This window comes from Heptranchias perlo, unplaced genomic scaffold (assembly GCF_035084215.1).
Source record: "Heptranchias perlo isolate sHepPer1 unplaced genomic scaffold, sHepPer1.hap1 HAP1_SCAFFOLD_500, whole genome shotgun sequence".
NCBI classification, from domain to species: Eukaryota; Metazoa; Chordata; class Chondrichthyes; order Hexanchiformes; family Hexanchidae; genus Heptranchias; species Heptranchias perlo.
The window spans coordinates 53329-62216 of NW_027139517.1; positions in this window are offsets into that span (position 1 = coordinate 53329).

Here is an 8888-nt window from a genome sequence, read left to right on the forward strand (position 1 = left end):
CAATCACACTGTGTACAGTGCTGGGATATCATTTACCAAATCACAGTGCGTACAGTGCTCGGGTATCATTTAACCAATCACACTGCGTACAGTGCTCGGGTATCATTTACCCAATCACACTGTGTACAGTGCTGTGATATCATTTAGCAAATCACACTGTGTACAGTGCTGGGAGATCAGTAACCCAATCACACTGTGCAAAGTGCTGGGATATCATTTACCCAATCACACTGTGTACAGTGCTAGGATATCATTTACCCAATCACACTGTGTACAGTGCTAGGATATCATTTACCCAATCACACTGTGTACAGTGCTGGGATATCATTTACCAAATCACACTGTGTACAGTGCTAGGATATCATTTACCCAATCACACTGCGTACAGTGCTGGGATATCATTTACCTAATCACACTCCGTACAGTGCTAGGATATCATTTACCCAATCACACTGTGTACAGTGCTGGGATATCATTTACCCAATCACACTGTGTACAGTGCTGGGATATCATTTACCCAATCACACTGTGTGCAGTGCTGGGATATCATTTACCCAATCACACTGTGTACAGTGCTAGGATATCATTTACCAAATCACACTGTGTACAGTGCTAGGATATCATTTACCTCATCACACTGCGTACAGTGCTGGGATATCATTTACCCAATCACACTGTGTACAGTGCTAGGATATCATTTACCCAATCACACTGTGTACAGTGCTGGGATATCATTTACCCAATCACACTGTGTACAGTGCTGGGATATCATTTACCCAATCACACTGTGTACAGTGCTGGGATATCATTTACCAAATCACACTGTGTACAGTGCTAGGATATCATTTACCCAATCACACTGTGCACAGTGCTGGGATATCATTTACCAAATCACACTGTGTACAGTGCTGGGATATCATTTACCCAATCACACTGTGTACAGTGCTGGGATATCATTTACCAAATCACACTGTGTACAGTGCTAGAATATCATTTACCAAATCACACTGTGTACAGTGCTTTTATATCATTTACGCAATCACACTGCGTACAGTGCTGGGATATCATTTACCGAATCACACTGCGTACAGTGCTAGGATATCATTTACGCAATCACACTGTGTACAGTGCTGGGATATCATTTACGCAATCACACTGTGTACATTGCTGGGATATCATTTACCCAATCACACTGTGTACAGTGCTAGGATATCATTTACCCAATCACACTGTGTAAAGTGCTCGGGTATCATTTACCCAATCACACTGTGTACAGTGCAAGGATATAATTTACCCAATCACACTGCGTACAGTGCTGGGATATCATTTACCCAATCAAACTGTGTACAGTTCTGGGATATCATTTACCCAATCACACTGTTTACAGTGCGAGGATAACATTTACCAAATCACAGTGCGTACAGTGCTCGGGTATCATTTAACCAATCACATTGCGTACAGTGCTAGGATATTATTTACCCAATCACACTGTGCACAGAGTTAGGATATCATTTACCCAATCACACTGTGTACAGTGCTGGGATATCATTTACCCAATCACACAGTGTACATTGCTGGGATATCATTTACCCAATCACACTGTGTACAGTGCTGGGATATCATTTACCAAATCACACTGTGTACAGTGCTGGGATATCATTTACCCAATCACACTGTGTACAGTGCTGGGATATCATTTACCCAATCACACTGTGCACAGAGCTAGGATATCATTTACCAAATCACACTGTGTACAGTGCTAGGATATCAATTACCAAATCACACTGTGTACAGTGCTGGGATATCATTTACCAAATCACACTGTGTACAGTGCTGGGATATCATTTACCCAATCACACTGTGTACAGTGCTAGGATATCATTTACCAAATCACACTGCGAACAGTGCTAGGATATCATTTACCAAATCACACTGCGAACAGTGCTAGGATATCATTTACATAATCACACTGCGAACAGTGCTAGGATATCATTTACCCAATCACACTGTGCACAGAGCTAGGATATCATTTACCAAATCACACTGTGTACAGTGCTGGGATATCATTTACCTAATCACACTGTGTACAGTGCTGGGATATCATTTACCCAATCACACTGTGTACAGTGCTGGGATATCATTTACCCAATCACACTGTGTACAGTGCTGGGATATCATTTACCCAAACACACTGTGTACAGTGCTGGGATATCATTACCAAATCACACTGTGTACAGTGCTGGGATATCATTTACCTAATCACACTGTGTACAGTGCTGGGATATCATTTACCTTATCACACTGTGTGCAGTGCTGGGATATCATTTACCAAATCACACTGTGTACAGTGCTGGGATATCATTTACCAAATCACACTGTGTACAGTGCTGGGATATCATTTACCCAATCACACTGTGTACAGTGCTGGGATATCATTTACCAAATCACACTGTGTACAGTGCTAGGATATCATTTACCAAATCACACTGTGTACAGTGCTGGGATATCATTTACCCAATCACACTGTGTACAGTGCTGGGATATCATTTACACAATCACACTGCGTACAGTGCTGGGATATCATTTACCCAATCACACTGTGTACAGTGCTGGGATATCATTTACCCAATCACACTGTGTACAGTGCTGGGATATCATTTACCCAATCACACTGCGTACATTGCTAGGATATCATTTACCCAATCACACTGCGCACAGTGCTGGGATATCATTTACCCAATCACACTGCGTACAGTGCTAGGATATCATTTACCCAATCACACTGTGTACAGTGCTGGGATATCATTTACCCAATCACACTGCGTACAGTGCTGGGATATCATTTACCAAATCACACTGTGTACAGTGCTGGGATATCATTTACCCAATCACACTGTGTACAGTGCTAGGATATCATTTACCAAATCACACTGTGTACAGTGCTAGGATATCATTTACCCAATCACACTGTGTACAGTGCTGGGATATCATTTACCAAATCACACTGTGTACAGTGCTGGGATATCATTTACCCAATCACACTGCGTACAGTGCTGGGATATCATTTACCCAATCACACTGCATACAGTGCTGGGATATCATTTACCCAATCACACTGTGTACAGTGCTGGGATATCATTTACCCAATCACACTGTGTACAGTGCTGGGATATCATTTACCAAATCACACTGCGTACAGTGCTGGGATATCATTTACCCAATCACACTGCATACAGTGCTGGGATATCATTTACCCAATCACACTGCGTACAGTGCTGGGATATCATTTACCCAATCACACTGTGTACAGTGCTCAGGTATCATTTACCTAATCACACTGTGTACAGAGCTGGAATATCATTTCCCCAATCACACTGTGTGCAGTGCTCGCATATCATTTACCCAATCACACTGTGTACAGTGATGGGATATCATTTACCCAATCACACTGCGTACAGTGCTGGGATATCATTTACCCAATCACACTGCGTACAGTGCTAGGATATCATTTACCCAATCACACTGTGTACAGTGCGAGGATATCATTTACCCAATCACACTGCGTACAGTGCTAGGATATCATTTACCCAATCACATTGCGTACAGTGCTGGGATATCATTTACCCAATCACACTGTGTACAGTGCTGGGATATCATTTACCCAATCACACTGTGTACAGTGCTGGGATATCATTTACCCAATCACACTGTGTACAGTGCTGGGATATCATTTACCCAATCACACTGCGTACAGTGCTGGGATATCATTTACCCAATCACACTGTGTACATTGCTAGGATATCATTTACCCAATCACACTGTGTACAGTGCTGGGATATCATTAACCCAATCACACTGTGTACAGTGCTGGGATATCATTAACCCAATCACACTGTGTACAGTGCTGGGATATCATTTATCCAATCACACTGTGTACAGAGCTAGGATATCATTTACCCAATCACACTGTGTACAGAGCTAGGATATCATTTACCCAATCACACTGTGTACAGTGCTGGGATATCATTTACCAATCACACTGTGTACAGTGCTAGGATATCATTTACCCAATCACACTGTGTACAGTGCTGGGATATCATTTACCCAATCACACTGTGTACAGTGCTGGGATATCATTTACCCAATCACACTGTGTACAGTGCTATCATATCATTTACCCAATCACACTGTGTACAGTGCTAGGATATCATTTACCCAATCACACTGTGTACAGTGCTAGGATATCATTTACCCAATCACACTGTGTACAGTGCTAGGATATCATTTACCCAATCACACTGTGTACAGTGCTAGGATATCATTTACCCAATCACACTGTGTACAGTGCTAGGATATCATTTACCAAATCACACTGTGTACAGTGCTGGGATATCATTTACCAAATCACACTGTGTACAGTGCTAGGATATCATTTACCCAATCACACTGTGCACAGTGCTGGGATATCATTTACCCAATCACACTGTGTACAGTGCTAGGATATCATTTACCCAATCACACTGTGTACAGTGCTAGGATATCAATTACCCAATCACACTGTGTACAGTGCTAGGATATCATTTACCAAATCACACTGTGTGCAGTGCTAGGATATCATTTACCCAATCACACTGTGTACAGTGCTAGGATATCATTTACCCAATCACACTGTGTACAGTGCTAGGATATCATTTACCCAATCACACTGTGTACAGTGCTAGGATATCATTTACCAAATCACACTGTGTGCAGTGCTAGGATATCATTTACCCAATCACACTGTGTACAGTGCTGGGATATCATTTACCCAATCACACTGTGTACAGTGCTGGGATATCATTTACCAAATCACACTGTGTACAGTGCTAGGATATCATTTACCCAATCACACTGTGTACAGTGCTGGGATATCATTTACCCAATCACACTGTGCACAGTGCTGGGATATCATTTACCCAATCACACTGTGTACAGTGCTGGGATATCATTTACCCAATCACACTGTGCACAGTGCTGGGATATCATTTACCCAATCACACTGTGTACAGTGCTGGGATATCATTTACCCAATCACACTGTGTACAGTGCTGGGATATCATTTACCCAATCACACTGTGTGCAGTGCAGGGATATCATTTACCCAATCACACTGTGTACAGTGCTGGGATATCATTTACCGAATCACACTGTGTACAGTGCTAGGATATCATTTACCCAATCACACTGCGTACACTGCTGGGATATCATTTACCAAATCACACTGTGTACAGTGCTGGGATATCATTTACCCAATCACACTGCGGACAGTGCTGGGATATCATTTACCAAATCACACTGTGTACAGTGCTAGGAAATCATTTACCCAATCACACTGTGTACAGTGCTGGGATATCATTTACCAAATCACACTGTGTACAGTGCTCGGGTATCATTTACCCAATCACATTGTGTACAGTGCTGGGATATCATTTACCCAATCACACTGCGTACAGTGCTGGGATATCATTTACCCAATCACACTGTGTACAGTGCTCGGGTATCATTTACCCAATCACACTGTGTACAGTGCTGGGATATCATTTACCAAATCACACTGTGTACAGTGCTGGGATATCATTTACCCAATCACACTGTGTACAGTGCTAGGATATCATTTACCCAATCACACTGTGTACAGTGCTAGGATATCATTTAGCAAATCACACTGTGTGCAGTGCTGGGATATCATTTACCCAATCACACTGTGTACAGTGCTGGGATATCATTTACCCAATCACACTGTGTACAGTGCTGGGATAACATTTACCCAATCACACTGTGCACAGTGCTGGGATATCATTTACCAAATCACACTGTGTGCAGTGCTGGGATATCATTTACCCAATCACACTGTGTACAGTGCTAGGATATCATTTACCCAATCACACTGTGTACAGTGCTGGGATATCATTTACCCAATCACACTGCGTACAGTGCTGGGATATCATTTACCCAATCACACTGTGTACAGTGCTGGGATATCATTTACCCAATCACACTGTGTACAGTGCTAGGATATCATTTACCCAATCACACTGTGTACAGTGCTGGGATATCATTTACCCAATCACACTGTGTACAGTGCTGGGATATCATTTACCCAATCACACTGTGTACAGTGCTGGGATATCATTTACCCAATCACACTGTGTACAGTGCTAGGATATCATTTACCCAATCACACTGTGTACAGTGCTAGGATATCATTTACCCAATCACACTGTGTACAGTGCTAGGATATCATTTACCCAATCACACTGTGTACAGTGCTGGGATATCATTTACCCAATCACACTGTGTACAGTGCTAGGATATCATTTACCCAATCACACTGCGTACAGTGCTGGGATATCATTTACCCAATCACACTGTGTACAGTGCTGGGATATCATTTACCCAATCACACTGTGTACAGTGCTAGGATATCATTTACCCAATCACACTGTGTACAGTGCTAGGATATCATTTACCCAATCACACTGTGTACAGTGCTAGGATATCATTTACCCAATCACACTGTGTACAGTGCTGGGATATCATTTACCCAATCACACTGTGTACAGTGCTGGGATATCATTTACCCAATCACACTGTGTACAGTGCTGGGATATCATTTACCCAATCACACTGCGTACAGTGCTAGGATATCATTTACCCAATCACACTGTGTACAGTGCTGGGATATCATTTACCAAATCACACTGTGTACAGTGCTGGGATATCATTTACCCAATCACACTGTGTACAGTGCTGGGATATCATTTACCCAATCACACTGTGTACAGTGCTAGGATATCATTTACCTAATCACACTGTGTACAGTGCTGGGATATCATTTACCCAATCACACTGTGTACAGTGCTGGGATATCATTTACCCAATCACACTGTGTACAGTGCTGGGATACCATTTACCCAATCACACTGTGTACAGTGCTGGGATATCATTTACCCAATCACACTGTGTACAGTGCTGGGATACCATTTACCCAATCACACTGTGTACAGTGCTGGGATATCATTTACCCAATCACACTGTGTACAGTGCTGGGATATCATTTACCCAATCACACTGTGTACATTGCTGGGATATCATTTACCCAATCACACTGTGTACAGTGCTGGGATACCATTTACCCAATCACACTGTGTACAGTGCTGGGATATCATTTACCCAATCACACTGCGTACAGTGCTGGGATACCATTTACCCAATCACACTGTGTACAGTGCTGGGATATCATTTACCCAATCACACTGTGTACAGTGCTGGGATACCATTTACCCAATCACACTGTGTACAGTGCTAGGATATCATTTACCTAATCACACTGTGTACAGTGCTGGGATACCATTTACCCAATCACACTGTGTACAGTGCTAGGATATCATTTACCTAATCACACTGTGTACAGTGCTGGGATATCATTTACCCAATCACACTGTGTACAGTGCTGGGATACCATTTACCCAATCACACTGTGTACAGTGCTAGGATATCATTTACCCAATCACACTGTGTACAGTGCTGGGATATCATTTACCCAATCACACTGTGTACAGTGCTCGGATATCATTTACCCAATCACACTGTGTACAGTGCTGGGATATCATTTACCCAATCACACTGTGTACAGTGCTCGGATATCATTTACCCATTCACACTGTGTACAGTGCTAGGATATCATTTACCCAATCACACTGTGTACAGTGCTCGGATATCATTTACCCAATCACACTGTGTACAGTGCTAGGATATCATTTACCCAATCACACTGTGTACAGTGCTAGGATATCATTTACCCAATCACACTGTGTACAGTGCTGGGATATCATTTACCCAATCACACTGTGTACAGTGCTAGGATATCATTTACCTAATCACACTGTGTACAGTGCTAGGATATCATTTACCCAATCACACTGTGTACAGAGCTGGGATATCATTTACCCAATCACACTGTGTACAGAGCTGGAATATCATTTCCCCAATCACACTGTGTACAGTGCTGGGATATCATTTACCCAATCACACTGTGTACAGTGCTGGGATATCATTTACCCAATCACACTGCGTACAGTGCTCAGGTATCATTTACCTAATCACACTGTGTAATCTGTGAGGATATCACTTATCTAATCACACTGCATACAGAGCTAGGATATCATTTACCTCATCTCCCTGCGTACAGTGCCATGGATATCATTTGCTTAATCACACTGCCTATACTTAACACCCAGTAGTGTAATAACTCCTCTATTGTTCTCTGACTCCTCAATTACATTATCCCTTTCCAATGCCCTTTGATCAATAGAATGCAAAATCTGCAGAGGTATGTAACCGGCGACTGATGCCACATCGGCCATGTTACACTATCACGATAGCCCAAAGGACGCCATCCATAGGATCGCTTCAGTGCACCCAATACCGTCTCATTTCTGATCATTGTCGACACTGTAAAATGTAATCATTTCAGTGAGTGGGTGGAGCTGTCCAATCGCACAATCTTTGCAATAAGGCTTGGGACAGTATACTTTCCTCTGCCTGATATTTGTGACCAACAGGCACGAGAAGACACATTCCTTGAAAATAGCAACGCACAAATGGGTAGAGATCCATCTGGAGCATCGGCAGGAGCGGGAGCAGATGCAATTGCAGGTGATTCTCTGGATCGATTGGAATGGAACCAGTCCCACCCAGCTGGACGATGGTGGAGGAGGACGGTGTGGTCAACCATGTCAAAGGCTGCAGACAGGTGGAGAAGGATGAGGAGGGAGAGTTTACCACGGTCACAGTCACACAGGATGTAATTTGTGACTTTGATAAGGACCGTTTCAGTACTGTGGAAA